Here is a 17,501-nt window from a genome sequence, read left to right on the forward strand (position 1 = left end):
GAGGCGGGAGGGCTCAAAAGGAGAAACTTGCATTCAGGGGAGGGAGGCAGATCTTGAAGAGCAACAAGAAATAAACAAATACAGGAGGAGGATTTCAATGTATGAATCGGTTTAAGAGGTGCGTTAGCAGCAAGGTTACAGTTAATGAAAAAAAAAAAATGGAAAAAAACATTTCATTAACAAAATGAAATAAGCATGCCTGCGTCATAGTTACTGTGCTTTGGATTTTAATTGCGGATTTGCCTGAAATGCAAAATTAAACATCCAGAAGACTAGTCCGGAAAAATATATATCATATTGATTCCCCCCCATCTTTATCATAATTGATATTGGAGCAATCCAAAAAGTACAACAACTTAAAATAATATTGTCATGACTGTGTTTTGTTTGTGGCAAATGTTTTACGTTTGGTTTTATTTGACTTTATTTGAACTGATGCATTCGGCACATAACTATGTGATGTCAAGAATCTTTCATCTCTTTATATGGTCAGAAGCCAATCAGTTTTACCCACCTGTTAGTCAGCAGCGAATTAGATAAATCCATGTCAGTCCTGTTTCAGCGACCTATCAGGGTTACCCACATTGGTGGCCGCGCGTTACAAGAGACGCCGTCAGACGTTTCCTGGGCGCAGTCTTTTCATCAAGCTCGCTAATGAGCCTCACGCCGTGCTGAGCTCAAAAAAGTCCATCATGTTTATTCATCATATGCCAATAAGGGTGCCACTTCAAACGAGGGACCAAGTGTTGCTCTCTCTCTCTCTCTCTCTTTCTTTCTCCGAGTTACAGTAATGCTACTTTGGCTCGGTCGACTGCGACCTGTCTCGCCGCCAGAACTCCAGTTTTATTTACCGCAAAAGCTCTGACGCAGATCAGCAGCTGCCGGCATGAACACGCACCTCCGCCGACTTTGGCTCCAGATCAGAGCGGTAGATTCTTTTTTTTTTCCTTATCATCCATCCTTACTGCGCTTGTTGTGTATGCTGAAGGAGGTCAAAAGGTGTTCTGCGCTTCCTATCTCTCACCGACTAATCAATGTGTTGAGGGTCCCCCGCGGAAGAAGACCACAGAGGCCCCCCCGAGTGGCCGTTCCGGTTCCTCCGCCGCCGCAGAGAACGCACCGGTTTGCACCTAAGACTGCTAGATTAGCCAACAGCCGGAGGAGTTTACACCTTTTTTCTGCTGAGCTATCGCTTCTTATCGCCTCTCCCGCACGCCACTACCCCCCCCCCCCCCCCCCACCCCCCCAACACATACACTCTGCTTTTACATCGACTCGCAAGGGGAAAGCCTCTGAGGACGCACACATCCGCTCATTAGCATCATTCTGCCTTTGGTTTCCTTATAAAATGGATGATTGTACAATGGTGTTTTTATATGAAAGCCATTGCGGGAAAGTAAATCAGTGTGAATTAGTAATGTGTGGCCTGGTTTGCAAAGGAAAACACTGCATAATTGTACCTTTTGGGACTGGATGGCTAATCGCCAACGGCTGTAACTTAGAATGGTTACCTAGTGAACGGGAACCCCTGATACCGCCGGGCGCGGATTGCAGAATTGGGATAGTTGCATCAACTGTGTGAATGGCGCAACCTCAACACGGTGGAACCCACCGACGATTGACTGGAAACGCTGACATTTTGCATCTGACTGTTTTTGCAAGTTAACTCATGACCGACATACCAACTGATGACCAGTAGCGATCACTTAACCAACCTGGTAACTCACCGGTCCGCAGCCCGAAGAGAAACAGATTTTTTTTTAAGAATAACCTCCCACCCCATCAATTACCTTCCGAAAGTAAATACACGTAAGGCTGGGGGATTATAGGATCGAGAATTATGACATTACAATGACCAGCTGTGAGCATATTTATGCGATGAGGTGAGACAGAAATGAGTCGACCGTTTTCCTTCTCTACTCCAGTTTAAAAGTCGAAACAGAGAATAAAAGAAGGAAACAAGGACCTAAAATGCAGTTAAAAGCGCATCTATGAAATCTTGGAAGGATGAAAAGATAACATAAATGACAAGAGTAGTTCTTCGCCATGGCTTATGTGGCTACATCTCTAAAGCGACGCGGTGTAAATGAAACCGGTATGCACGGTACGCCCGCAAAAACAAGCAAGACTACAATTGTGTTGAATCATCTCAACAAGTGATACGAAAAGCATGAAAATGACATTTGCACAGCATACCCATGTGGCATTAGCAGTTTAGCCGCTAATAACTAGCTTAGCTGTACAGCCCCCAAACCGGTCACTTGTGTCATCTCTCTAGAATTTTCCACCAATGAAAGGACCTTGTACTTATTGAAATGTAGTTTTGGGGACTCTTTGGGGACAACAGACACACAAATTGCTTTCTAACTACACTGTTATTGGTAGAAAACCATTCGTCTGTATGGTTTGGGTCATGTCGGTCATTTTGTTTCTGAATTGTCATTGTAGGTCTTCCCCAGTTGATTGGCCGGGGACAAAATGCTTTCTCGTCACAGTATTATGGATCCAAACTAAACTGTACCTTGTACTTAAAAAGGGGCTTTGAAGACACTCATGTTCATTGAACAACAAAAATCGACTTGTAAGCCTTTCCTCAAAATAGCACCGTTCAGTACTCGAACGACTGAGTACAGAAACGATTTGAGGCCCTTTGTAAAAAGGAAGCACAAGTAATTGTTAAGTTTACACCAAGCAGTAGTTTGGCAACACATATTGCTCTGCTGTCAGTTGATTAGTTGACAAAGAAATTGCGACTCCAATGCGGTATAAAACGCAATCAGTGTGGTACAACATCGCACTGATCATGATTCCGCACTATGACAAACTCATCTGTACTACGCAATGACGGTGAAAGCTAGATTGGGTTTGGAAGGGAACTGAAAGCCAAGATAGCGGTTCAGATAAATGCTCCAAACATACACAAACAAAGTCGGCCAATCAAATACGTTACAATCTGCCAAGCGGTGCGCCGATGCGCCCGGCAGGCCAGCGCGTCTAAATGAAAACACAAGCAGCATGTACGCAGCTGACACGCACCATCAGTCATCGACGGCCGGCGGCCACCATGATTACCTGCTGTATGTAAATCCATTGAGCAATAAGGCGGGTTATCCCTTTACGAGGCGCCGCAGTTATGGCCGTCGACGGGATATCTCTCCCGAGTGCCCGGCAGCCAAACTACAAACGGATCATTATGTTGCAGCGAGCCGAGCGGCTGCAATTGGAAAAAGGAGATGATGTGATCTTCGAGCGGCACGGAGGACGGCTTTTGCGGTTTGTCCTCGTTTGTTGACGCCGCGGAAAGGTTGACGCGGTTGCGCCCACGCTGGATCTTCAGCGCCTTTGTGAAATTGCCGCCTTTTTTCTTCTTCCCCGACAAACACAATAACAGACATTCACTCTTGTGGTGTAGTCGTCAAGATATGTTAACCTCGCGAGGCATCCGACGGGCGAGGAAGCAGTTCTGAGAGATCACAAACGCAACTCGTCAAACGTTGAAGCGTTTGGAAAATAATTGCGTGGAAAAATAACCTGAACAATCGGCATCCTTTTGAGGAGAGAGAGGTGGAAGCGTGACTTGAACGCAAAACTACAAACAAAAGAATGAGCATGGATGTTGACCTAGCTGCTGTTTTACCTGGATTGGACTTGGCAGGTAGGTGGTATCCGCGTCACAGCACCCAGAACCCTTTCCCGGTTCTTTTATTGCGAATGCTTGCTATGCTAATAGTAACTACCAGAAGACTAATATGGTAGCTATGCTAATAGTAACTACCAGAAGACTAATATGGTAGTTATGCTAATAGTAACTACCAGAAGACTGTAATGACCTAATTTTTTCGCCAGCAAATGTGGCATGTTTTTCAAATGAGCGTGACTCCTGAACCGTTAGCGCTAGCAACGTAATTCCAATGGCTTCTGAAAGCAGAGAAGCTGAGCTTTACGTCGATACCTCATACATTACCGTAGTTGGCAGAATGTCACGTGTGGGGGACGGGGAAGTCGTGCGTCAGAGGGTAGTGACTTCAAAATCACCGTAAATCCGGAACCGTTTGTGATCGCAACGGAATTCCAACCGATTGAGAGCGGAGAAGCAGAGTTTTGCATCGATACCACATATGTTACGGTCGGTGTTTCTATATGTTACGGCAGATTGTCATGTGCGTAATAGAGGAGAATGACGCAGAAGACAGGAAATGACGCATGTTTTTCCAAGTCTCCATAACTCGAAAACTACGAAAATAGGATGAATCTAACAATAAGTAGACAGGAAATGTAAATAGGTTAATTTCTGCTCAGTAGAAAGGAAGGAAAGTTGGCTGGTTGCCAATGAGTAGGTTTCGGTATGTCAGGTAGTAGGTATGTAAGGTAAAAAGGTTGGTTGATCTAGAATGGTTGTCAGTCAGTCAGTAGGTTGATAGTATAGGAAGTAGAAAGGCTGGTAAAAATTAGTGTGGTTGATTAGTCATTTGGGTAGGTAGGTGGTAGGTAGATACTGAAGATCAGTGGTTGAGGTCGGAAGGTAGATCCAGAGCCTAAAACCATTAAATTGTGTATTTGCACCCTAAAAATTGAAACATCGATCTTCAAAGGCGTTTGGTGCTAAATCTGTCTAACTTGTCGTTTGTGTTGTGCTTTTTTATGAAATACGTCGCTGTAAAACACTTTTTATAGCTCCTGAAAAACAAAAGGGACGTGCGGTTTCATTGGAAGGCGACATTATGTTCTCAATACTTTTTATTTCCATAAAAAAGCTTTATAATGCAAGTATCGACTGTAGAGCGGCGTCAGTGCGCAGGTATTTAGTAATCTGCACACAGAACCAAAGCAGAACTAAACGAAGGGTGAAAAATGGGCTTACTCAACTGCAGGGGTTTTAAAAAAAAAAACAACAAAAAAACAATAACACCAAATTAATTCCGATGTTCCCTTGGGTGTTAAAATATGCAAGTGTTTGCCTGTTACCTTTATGAGGTAATAATTACTGCTTGTTTCCGCTGGATGTAAGAGGTGCGAATCAGTTATTTGGGGCTTTAGGCATAATGAAGTGACGTGATACAACACCTGCTATGTAATACCCACAATCTACACCAAATACCCAATTTGCCCGCTAACATCCCATGCTTAGCAGCGCTCCAGATAAGACACACCATGTGCCGACTTCTTACTACTTTTTTTTTTTAAACTGCAGGAGCTAATCGGTCCGATTCTGCAGGCGGTCCCGGTATGAATAAAAAAATAAATAAAAAATAAAAAAAAGCCTGCAATCATCCTCACCTTTCCGCATGGAAGACATCATTTGTGGCGGCTACCACACAGAGATGACGAGCGCAGACGATAAAAAATCTGACAGGTTTTCTTCACGTGTAATTCAGCGGCGGTATAAAACTGCCTCAACGGCTCATTCGTCTTGACACGGGCGTTGGGTGGGGAAATCTTAAGAATATATGTAAGCACGACACACACGGAAAAGTCCTTATTTGGTGTGCAAACACAAATAAGGCACTTATGCTAATGAAAAGTAATCAGTTGACAAAAAATACATTTGCTAAATCTGAGAAGAAGAAAAAACACCGGTACGGTAAGGACCGGTAGGTTAGTCAATCGGTAGATTGGTTGCCGGTCGGTAGGTTGATCCACAAGTAGGCAATGTCGGTAGGCAGGTAGGTCAAGTTGGTGACCAACTCAGTAGGTTGGAAGGTAGTACTGATAGGAAGTAGGTCAGTCAATTGGTAGGGAGGTAGGCCAGCTGGTATGTGGGTTGGTCAGTAAGTAGGTCGGTAGATAAAAGGGGTAAACAGGTTACTCACTCCATGGATAAGAACGGTAGGCAGGTAGGCCGGTCAGAGTTCTGTAGAAAGGTATGGCAATAGTTAGGCCGGTTGATCAGTAGTAAAACTATATGCTGGTGAGTCGGTTAGGTAGATTGGTCAGTCTATGTTAAATAGTTAAAATAAGGTAAGTAGGTAAGGTGAAGTATGTAGGTAAATCACGAGTCAATTCTGCACATTAAAAATCCGAAACGGTTTAACTCTTTGACTGCCAAAAAAAAACAAAAAACAAAAACAGTGCCAGTTGTTTTCAAGCATTTTCACTCGTCTTTCAAGGCAAACAGTAGTAAAACGTCAATTAACGTTTATGGCGGCATTCATAAGGATTTTAGCATACGTCATTAACCGTTTTTGGCAGTCAAAGAGTTAAGCTTTAGTCACAGACGCTTCTCCTCAACTGGCAGGTAAACAAGCTCGTCTCCACCTGTTCGAATAGACGCAACTGTGGCTAAAGGCCAAACTGGTTCAGGGTTTTTACTTTCTAGACCAGGATTCCCCAACACTGTAGGTCTATAGGTAGACTAGGTAGACTAGTCAGTTAGGTCAGGTCAGTTTAGGTATCGCTTTAAATTAATTGGTAAAACCGTTACATAAGAGTTTGTGCATTCGTATTTCTATTAACCATTTGGACACACACTGCAAATCTGAATGTTTAATTTCAAGGATGAACAAATAGCAGTTCACCCGGACCACTTGCACATTGCAACTTGCATCCGAATCGCTTGTTTTGGGGGGGGTTTCTGCCGTCTTCCAAACTCCACTGTCAGGAAACCCCTGAGACATTCGGGACTTGAACTCATTTGAACATTAAAGTCCAACTCTAGACTCGGTGATCTGGAAAGTCCAGATTGCTTGACTAGTGATTTTTTATTTTTTTGCAATCTTGATGCAAATGACCAAACAAGGCCGGTATTCCGATGCCGCGCGGCCATTTGGACGGAGGCGTCCGAGATGCATGTGACTCACGCGCTAATATCAGTGATTGACGGAGCCCGTTGCAGCATCTTGACTCACGCTCCAAAAATACCAAAAACATTGAGCAATGCCGGGCGAAAACACAAAGAGAGTGATGCAATTTGGCAGCAAAAATACATCTCGCACACAAATACTGACTGAAGAATGAAATCAAACAGTGGGGAGGGGAAAAAAAAGAAAGATCTCAAGCTATTACGTCGTTTAATGAGGGATGCTGCCTGAGTCAGACTGACTTATCTTGAATTAAATTGACTTAATACCGTCTTATTTATTCAAGTATGGCACAATAATTCTCAGGTGGCTGCTTTCATTAGCAGTCTGCGAGGACATAAAGGTGGATGCTGGCACACTTTTATTGTCAATATCACAGCTGCAATGAAACTCTGACGCAATGTGCTCGGAGCCGTACAAATACGGGTTGAAGAAACGGCTCCTGATTTAAATACGGTCAAAAACTGCGACTGTGATGTCACACGAATAAACCAACACCAAATGTAACAACTGCTAGAAATTAACTTTCCTCGTAACGCACTCATTAAATACAATTGATCAATATGATGAGATCCGGTGCAAGCGATTAGAAGAATTACTGGTATAAATGAGGGTAGGTAGATTGGTCAGTCAGTAGCTTAAGGTTGGTAGGTAAAAAAGTAGACCAGTGGGGAAGTTGATTGTTGGTTGGTTAGTTAGCAACGTAGGTAGGAAGGTACTTGACTGGAGCTTGTTTGGTCAGTCGGTTGGTTGGTTGCTGGCCGGCAAGTAGGTAGGTAGATTGGTTAGTAGGTAAGTAAGTTGATTGTTGGTTGACGAGTTGAATACTCAAGTACACTAGTCGACTACTCGAGTCCATGAGTCAATTATTCAACGAGTTGATTAGTCGACTAGTCAACGAGTTGAATACTTAAGTGCGCTAGTTGACTACTCGAGTCCACGGGTCGATTATTCAATGAGTTGACTAGTCGACTAGTCAACAAGTCAACTAGTCAACTAGTTGAGTACTCGAGTCTCTGAGTCAATTATTCAATGAGTTCACTAGTTGACTAGACGGCTACTCAAGTCCACACGTTGATTATACTATGAGTTCACTAGTCGACTAGTTAACAAGTCAACTAGTTAACTAGCCGACTACTCGAGTCCACGAGTCGATTATTAAGTTCACTAGTCGACTAGTCAAAAAGTCAACTAGTTGAATACTCAAGTAGACTAGTCGACTACGAGTCCACGAGTGGATTATTCATTAACAAGTCAACTAGTTAACTAGTCAACTACGAGTCCACAAGTCGATTATTCAATGAGTTCACTAGTCGACTAGCTAACAAGTCAACTAGTCGACTACTCGAGTCCACGAGTGGATTATTCATTAACAAGTCAACTAGTTAACTAGTCAACTACGAGTCCACAAGTCGATTATTCAATGAATTTACTAGTCGACTAGTCTACAAGTCAACTAGTCGACGACTCAAGTCCACGAGTCGATTATTCAATGAGTTGACTAGTCGAGTAGACTCACAAAAACAGCCTGACTAACAGCCGCCTCTCAAGACGCAAGAAGGTTGCCATTCTGCTTAAATAGTGCTTCTTTTGTTTTCATCCTTTTTGATGACATTGTTGATTATTATTATTATTATTATTATGCAAATCAGCCCCACTGTTATGAAACAGTGGGTCGAAAGTGCAGACTGGCACGGCACCCTCGCAGACACGTTTGCAGAAATAGGCAGATAACAAAAGATTTCGTTTGGTTGTTTCATTTCACACTTGATGGGTGGGCAGGCACTCCAGGAAGCCATCAATTTGGCACGAGCAATTCAAAAGTCCATTTCCCATGATATGTCCTCTTTAAATGTGCTTTTTTTTTTTTTGAAAGAGCATTTTCATTTTATTTGGAGCAGTATTGCATTCTAAAATAATTCAATTACGCCGGTTTATGGTTATTTGCAAGCAATGAAAGTCTGTAAACATGATTTAAATGTTACAAAAGCGCTTTTGGCCATGTCAACGAAATGAAACATGGCCCTCTAATATTCTACAATCAACATGTTATTTGTCTTAGTGGCACAATTTTAGCATGATTGCCATTTTCATTAACAAATGTATTATTAGACCAGGAAGATTTATGCTAAGTCTGCCCCATTGGAAATTAACATAACGATAATAATTCACCAGTTTATAGAAGCTCTTTCACGAAAATCATATTTTTCATGCCTAGATATAATCAAGTCTTAGTCACTGCCAGTTGTTTTCAAAGCAAAGTTCCCCAACGTCAGCCATTTTAGAGCATTTGGACTTATCTTTTGTGTTCTGCCACAATAGAAGCATACAAGCTCTGCTTTCATCAGAAAAAAAGTTTGTCGCTAGCTATTTCTGACCAACAGAAAACTAAGTTTTTGCGAAAAGAAAATTGAATAATTTTGATGCTATTTTTTGAGGAGAGAAAAAAAATTGTAGACAAATACAAAGAAACACACCCTGCTCCATGTTGACATGGCATCATGGCTCCAATTGAACATCAACAACAACAACATTAGCTTTTCTCACGATTGCGACACTTTCTGCCACGACAATGCGCATACTTATACATGTGGCCCCTAAACTTTCCCGGTTCATGGCAGTACTCAAAAAGCTGTGCTGATCTCAAATCCCCAAAAAAGTGATGCAACATCGCCATCTACAGGGATCTGTTAGTCATCACAAAACAGAATTTCACAGACAAGCTAGGCAAGAAACCCCTTCCATACCTTGCCCATTGAAAAACGTACAAATGCTATATATACACGTGTCACGGGCAAGAGCAGATAACACTTTTAATTAACTCATTTGCTACCAATAACGTGTAAATACGTTTTAAGTGTCCCAAAGACGTATTTATACGTTTTTTTGTTTCTTTTACGCTAGTACATACAGAAGACTTGATGCAGCATCTCAACTGCAAAGAACGGTTGCAGAAATGGTAGTTATTACACAAACGGCCAGCAGGTGGCGGCAGAGCAAAGGAGATCAACCAGGGCCATCTCGAAAAAAAAAACTAAATTACTTAGAATTTTAAATAGATTTGTGAAAACTGATGAAACTTAGCTCTCTTCTAATGCTAATTGCTGCAAAACAGAAACAGATAGAAACAGACTTTTTTTTTCCTTGATGAAAGAAGAGACTTTAATCTTTCTTTTAATAGGTTCCATGCTTTTATAGCAATTGAACACAATATTCCGTGGGCCTTGCAAAATCAGTCCAAATTCAGTAAAACAGCCGGGAGCAAACGGGATTGCGAAATGTGAAAATGGCTGTGAGTCAATGAGTTAAGGTCCACTTACCCCTGTTAGCACAACCGAAAAACTTGCACTGTGATGTCATTGCAGCACAACACCAAACAGCCAAAAGTATTTTCGTTTTTTTACTTCCTTGTTTTTTGTTTTGTTTTTTAGCTGTGAAACTGTGAGAAAACAAATGGCCATAACTTCATGAAAATGAAGAAACGCCATTTTTGAAATCACAATTCTACGGTGTGTTATTAAATGAAAGATTTATAATGTGCTGTCAAGTCACAATTTCCCCTCACCTCATACCGTCGTTTAATTTTCCAACCACCACATGATGCCGATCTCGCCAAATCGAGTCGATTTGCCTCCTCTGAGCGAGTCTTCAGTGGAGATGAGCTGAGTCACACGTACACGTGCATTGATAGCATCATAAAACAATAAAACATCTTAATGCCTACGTTGTCAGGTTAACTAGCATGCGGCGGAACAGTAAAAGGCATACAAAAACTCACACTCAATAGTAGTGCAACAGTGAGTCCACATTCCAAAAGTCACAATCTGAGACAGAGAGACCAGATAGGCTAAATGAGAATTCAAACTCAAAACCAAAAGGCTCAACTGAACCATTTCATTTCATCGCACGAATGTCAGCTAGCTTAATGCTAACATGTAGCATGAAACATCGTAAACGTACTAGCAGAAAATATCACAGAAGTTGCTGCAATTCTAAGCCGTCAAATAACTGCTTAAGACAAACTTTGAGCAACAATCGCATCATCGGGAAGACAACATACAAAGTATGTGTGTTTTTTTTTTTTTCCGATTCCTCATCAATCACAAAGAGCGCAAAGCATGCGGCGGTTTCAGATCAAAGTGTGAGGCTGCTCTCGAGCTTCTCCTTCGTTTGTAGCAGCCCCCCCGCTGGGGCGCGAGGTTTGATCACTGATTGCATTATTGCGGCCCCCCTGCTGCGACGCCATTTTACGGCGACATGCTTTGCTTTGCATATAATGCTGATTGGATTAAAAGGAGCACTCGTTCACCTTGGGGTCGGCTTTTTTTTTTCTGCTCCTTTCCCCGGTAGATTGATGGATATCTTGCTCAAAAGCGGCAAAAAGTCAGTAAAATGGTCCAAATTTGAGAAAATGTTTCATGCTTACAACATGTGTGAGATCGCAAGGCCAAAAACAAACAACATAAACAACATAAAAACAACATGACGACATGTTCTTTTAGTGAGATACTTTTATTTCTTTACGTTGCGTTTAAATGTCTTACTATTTTGTTCACAAATGCTTTTAAATGTAGTCACTATATGTTCTTTTAGTAAATTTAGTATGACACTTTTTATTTCTTGACTTTGCTCTTACATGTCTGTTTAGTTTGTGCGGCGCTAAAGTTGACACATTGACTTGTCACCTAGTCAGCGAGTCGACCAGTTAACCACTAATTGAGTCGACCAGTCATTGAGTTGTAGAATAGCCAACTACTCGAGTATACTATGCAACGAGTTGATTACTCAACTGGAGGACCCGTTGAGTAGTCAACAAGTCAAACACTCAACGGGTCCGCTAGTTGAATACTCAAGTACACTAGTTGACTACTCGAGTCGATTATTCAATGAGTTGACTAGTCAACCAGTTGACTAGTTAAATACTCAACTACACTCGTCGACTACTCGAGTCCACATGTCGATTATTCAATGAGTTCACTCGTCGACTAGTCAACAAGTCAACTAGTTGAATACTCCAGTACGCTAGTCGACTACTCGAGTCGATTATTCAATGAGTTCATTAGTCGACTTCTCGAGTCGTTTATTCGAGTTGACTAGTCGACTTGTCAACTAGCTAAATAATCAAGTACACTAGTCGGCTACTTGAGTCTACAAGTCGATTATTCAATAAGGTCACTAGTCGAATACCCAACAAGTCAACTAGTTGACTAGTTGAATAATCAAGTACACTAGTCGACTACTCAAGTCCACAAGTCGATTATTCAATAAGTTCACTAGTCGACTAGACAACAAGCCAACAAGTTGACTAGTCAACTACTCGAGTTGATTATTCAATGGGTTCACTAGTCAACTAGTTGAATACTCATACAGTAGTCAACTACTCGAGTCGATTATTTAATGAGTTCACTAGTGGACTAGTTAACAAGTCAGCTAGTTGACTAGTTGAATACTCAAGTACACTAGTTGACGACTCGAGTTGACTAGTTAACGAGTTGACTACTCGAGTCCATGAGTTGATTATTCAATGAATCCACTAGTCAACAAGTTGACGAGTTGAATACTGGAGTCCACTAGTCGACTACTCGACAACTCAACAAGTCCACTATATGTCTGGTCGATTCAACCCATGTTGCTTTGTACAATCTTGTGAATCTCTTGAATCTACCGTTACAAAGGAATCAAAACACACCCTGATATGTTTTGGGGTCTTTTTTTTTTTTTTTTAAACCTCGGCGGAGGTCCTGCGTGCTATTCTCGTCCCCCATTGTATTTTCATGCAAATGACCATCCCCCGGTGGTCCGACACAGCAGCTGCGACCGCCGACGACACAAGCAAACAAGCCTCTGGACAGCACGGAGAAATCCACACAGACTTGAGCGGTGGCGAAGCAACACGCGAGGGTACCCAGAATGCCTTTTGCCTGCCTGGCCGCCTTCTCTGGCGCCCCCCGAGTGACCTCCGATCACACAGCAGTGACGCGCGGCCGGGTCAGGACGCCTCGGACCCGTCTAGGATTGCGATGACGCAAAAAAAAACCAAAAAAAAACGGGGCGCTGTCAAGTGTGGTCGTGGGTGTCGCTGACATGGCGTTAAACGCCAGCACGCGACACCAATGACGCCACAATGCGTCCGTCTGCAAAAAAAACAAAACGATCACGCTCAAGTACACGCTACACGCGTTGCTTTTATCTTCTTAGCGTTCAAGCTTAATGAGTCCATTAACCGAGAGGCCATTAGCGGCCTTCACTTTACGAGCGACCAAACAGCTCAGCCGGGAGAACGGTTAAAAAAAAATATATATAAGCGTCCATTCAAGTCCTTTTTTTTCTCATCACCCTGGTCGCTAACACACAAACGCTCGCTCCATCCACCCCTCCCCCCACTGCGCACCCCGAGGGGCCGAAAGCAAGCAGGAGTGGACAAACAGCTAAGCAAATAGGGCTATATTTTTTGCTCCATTAGGCAATGATGAGCCGAGCTTTAGTGCAAGCTGGTCAAGCACCTGAGGATTGAAGGCGGCGAGCGAGGAAGCTCAAAACACGCCTCAGCTTGACGGAAGCTCCCGAAAGCCGCCCGGGTGCGCTTTACGGAGATGGGGGCCGGACAAAAATGCATCATGGGACGCGGACTAGAAAGTGGACGGATGCTGTCACTGAGCTAGAAATGCTAAAAATAAAGTTCACGGTAACGGGCCCCGCAACCTCAAGCGACCCCAACCTCAATTTTCATACCTCAAAAGTCCAACAACACATTCAACAAACACAACTTTTGCTTTTTTTCTTGTCTAATGACAATAGCAAGCATAGAAAAGGAAACAGAATATAGGAAAGTTTAATTACAATAGTTTAATTCATGGTTAACTGCCAATACTTGAATCTCAAATCACTGATTTGGGCAGCATCATTCCTAAAAAGTGACATATTCATTTTTTTAAATCATTTAAACTTTTCATCAAAATACGCAAAGGATTATAATACTGGCCATCTCGTCATCTTGCCAGCAAGTGTGTGCGTAATAGTGGCTTGGATTTCGCCAATGACGAGATCTCATCAGCGACCGCGTGCATGACAGCGGGATGATCAAGATGGTAAGGGTACATCCACAACAACAGGCTGGATCTCGCCAGCTAGTGTAACACTGGGCTGGGTCTCGCCAGCAAGTGTAACAGCAAGGTATATCTCGCCAACTTTTCTGCATTGGGTATGCAGAACAGGCGAGATTCAGACTCACTGGTGAGTGCATGTGGAGCAGTGGTCTGGAAATCGCCGGTAAGTGCATGCGTGCGTGACAGCAAGTTGGATCTCGCCAGCGAGTGCGCGCACATCAGCGCTCTGACCTGTGAGTGTGTGAGTCACAGCAGCCTGGATGTTGAGTAGAACAGTGGCCTTGATCTTGCCAGTCAATGTGTGCATTCTGGCTAGTGATTGGTCATTGTACAGTTGGCTTGCCAGTAAGTGTGTGCGCTTAGTCTTGCTCTTTGTTTCAACTTGTGGAAAAGTGTGGGGTAGAAACAAAATAACCTGCCGTAAAGACAATAAAAGTAGTTTTACTCTTGGAAAGTGAAGTTATCCGGATGCATTGAAAGTGGCTTTGGATCTTCACCCAGCCTAGCTGATCATCTCATGGGTGGAGAAGCTCCATTTGTAAGCAGATAACTAAAGATGTACTTGGTTGTTTAATTTCACCCTTGATGGGTGGGTGGACACTCCAAAAAGCTACAATTCAGTTTCATACCATAAATTGAGCCATTCTGGCTGTGACCGTACACTTCCCGTCTGTTTTTTGTTTCCATTTTACCAAGCTTAATCTTCAGCTCAGCAGGCAAGCGTTCCCTCCTGCTGAGAGGCGAGCGCGGGAGGCTTCACGGGGCTCGCGGTGGGGAACGAGCCCCGATATTAGCTCCGGCAGGTTGCGAGTGCTTTCTTTCGCAGGACCCGTGGCGGATCTTTCTGCTCGCCCTCCCTGCTCCCGACGTGCCGGAGGAGCATTCATCAAATACTGTCCGATTCCGCTTTTTACTCGACAGCAAGGTCAAAGCGTTTGTGAGGCATACTAGACTGCAAGATGGATGCGGTGCCATTTTCATACAGCAAAGAAAAAAAAAAAGTGGCGCGCCAACCGCTTTGGTTCGAACACACCAGGACAATACTTTTTTAAATCCAATTTCTTTCTCAAGAGCAATGCTATAAATCGCACCAAAAAGGTGCAAATCAATTGCTATTCATCGTAAAACTCACCTGAAATAAGGACGATAACTAGCTCGCAAGCGCTGCAGCCGCGTAAATCAGACGAATAGCTCTGATTGGCTTTTGCGGAGTCAATGTCACGCTTTTGTTGCTAGGCGGAATTTGAAGGAGTACAAGCCTGATCACATTTTTAAAATGGCATACAGCAGCCACAAAGTTAGGGTCATCATTGATTTCGATTATGAATCACAGTTCTGTATTGAATATAAAATAGGAGAGGCACACAAATGCGCGACAAAGTTTAGAGGTTGCAATCAAGAAGTCTAAGAGATGCCCAAACAAAATTTTTACAATGGCATTGCTGCTCTTTATTAAATTTAATGTTGACCGCTTGCACGGCCGTCGCTCTCTGTAGGCCTAAAAAGCAGGATTAAAGAGGATTTCACATCCAATAATCGTCAACCAAAACTATGATAAGCTTAAAATAAACCTACTTCCTGTTTTCACTCTTCTTCCTTCAAACTTAGAGTAAAACTAAAGCTTGTCACCATCTAGTGGTTGACAGTGGAATTACACCCACAATAAATAGGCGGCAAAAAAAAGTTACAAAACTTACCAAAGTAAAATGCAATACTGGAACCTGCGATGGAAGCGGGATCACTGTACTTCATTTCTAAACATGGAGGCCATGTTGAGAAGCCAATCACGTCTTTGAAGCCAGCAACAACAACCGCCATTTTTTTTTTTTTTTTTTTTTAATCCCTGGCAAAACAGAGGCTGTTGGGGTAGCAGTGTGTTATCAATGTGCAGCTGCAGTAATCGTATTATTTAGTAATCTCGCTTGTGAAGGGCTGACCAGCAGCGCGAACAAAGCGAGGCCTCGCTAAAGCCGTCGCACTGATCCCATGGATGGAAGGTCTTTTGCTGCTCTAGGGCCCCTCTAATACAGTACACAACACACACACACACTGCATCTTTTCCCCCCTCCCTCCCAACCTTTCCGTCGCCGTGACTCTCCGAGCTGGAAGCCGGCGTAATGGCGTTATTCGCAGCTCATTGGTCTGCTTGACGGGACTATCTTGATTGAATGTCTCCCGGGTACAGTTGCTGGGATTGGGGGGGGGGATTTTTATGCGACTGCGATAGTGTATAAAGACGTGCATGTGTCTCGGGAGATAGATGCGGCAACGTCATGTTACGGGGGGCGTTTGCATCGGATGCAACGGCAGACGAAAGGAGGCGGAAGCAATGCGCGACGCTCTTGGGCGTGAAATGGAGGCGGCAAAGTACGAGTCGGGGAATCGGGAGTCCTTCTCATTAGCTGGTTCATCCTTGATCCTCCGTGACAGAAAAGCCAAAAAAAAAAAAAGGAAACGCTCAGCGAAGCGCGGGGGGGGGGGGGGGGGGGAGATGCCACTAATTAGTCCATATTAACCTCAGGACCAATATGAAGGCGAAAGGCTAATTCAAGATCCCAATAAGCTGAAATGAAACAGATGCTCGAAACATCGCTGCCCTCATACAGGTGCCGCGTCTCCGTTTACAATCCTTTGACCAAGTAATGCTTCTTTAAAAATGTTAACATGACTTTGATTCAGGCTGAATGTTTAAGTTGCAGATTTTCCTTTGAAAAAAAAATAAAATAAAATGGCATAGTTTATTTACCATATTGCTACATCTGTGACGATTACCCCACAAACCAAGCAAGCCATTTGAAAATACGAATTTGGGAGAATTGAGTAATCTTGTTGACATGGAGAGAAAGAAAAGAGAGAGCGAGAGAGAGAGAGAGAGAGAGAGAAAAGGAGAGAGAGAGAGAGAGAGAGAGAGAGAGAGGGGGGGGGGCGAGAGAGAGAGTGAGAGAGAGCGAGAGAGAGAGAGAGAGAGAGAGAAGGAGAGAGAGAGAGAGAGAGAGAGAGAGAAAAGAGAGAGAGAGAGAGAGAGAGAGAGAGAGAGAGAAAGAGGGGGGGGGCGAGAGAGAGAGTGAGAGAGAGCGAGAGAGAGAGAGAGAGAGAGAGAAGGAGAGAGAGAGGGGGGGGGGCGAGAGAGAGAGAGAGAGAGAGAGAAGGAGAGAGAGAGAGGGGGGGGGGAGAGAGAGTGAGAGAGAGGGGGGGGGGTGAGAGAAGGAGAGAGAGAGAAAGAGAAGGAGAGAGAGAGAGAGAGAGAGAGAGAGGGGGGAGAGAGTGAGAGAGAGCGAGAGAGAGAGAGAGAGAAAGAGAGAGAGAGAGAAGGAAGAGAGTGAGAGAGAGCGAGAGAGAGAGAGAGAGAAAGAGAGAGAGAGAGAAGGAAGAGAGTGAGAGAGAGCGAGAGAGAGAGAGAGAGAAAGAGAGAGAGAGAGAAGGAGGGAGAGAGAGAGAGAGAGAGAGAGAGAGAGAAGGAGGGAGGGAGGGAGGGAGGGAGAGAGAGAGAGAGAGAGAAAGAGAGAGAGAGAGAGAAGGAGGGAGAGAGAGAGAGAGAGAGAGAGAGAGAGAGAGAAGGAGGGAGAGAGAGAGAGAGGTCTGAGAAAATAGTTGATAA

The 17,501-nt window shown here is 43.6% G+C and overlaps 1 protein-coding gene across 3 annotated transcripts in view; it reads right to left on the bottom strand.

Annotated features, from left to right (window-relative positions):
* The window catches only part of grik5 (glutamate receptor, ionotropic, kainate 5), a 155,413-nt gene that overhangs the window by 128,632 nt on the left and 9,280 nt on the right, over positions 1-17,501 (bottom strand). The gene's annotated exons all lie outside the window — the stretch shown is intronic.

The sequence above is a fragment of the Festucalex cinctus genome, chromosome 7 (assembly GCF_051991245.1).
Source record: "Festucalex cinctus isolate MCC-2025b chromosome 7, RoL_Fcin_1.0, whole genome shotgun sequence".
Lineage (NCBI taxonomy): Eukaryota > Metazoa > Chordata > Actinopteri > Syngnathiformes > Syngnathidae > Festucalex > Festucalex cinctus.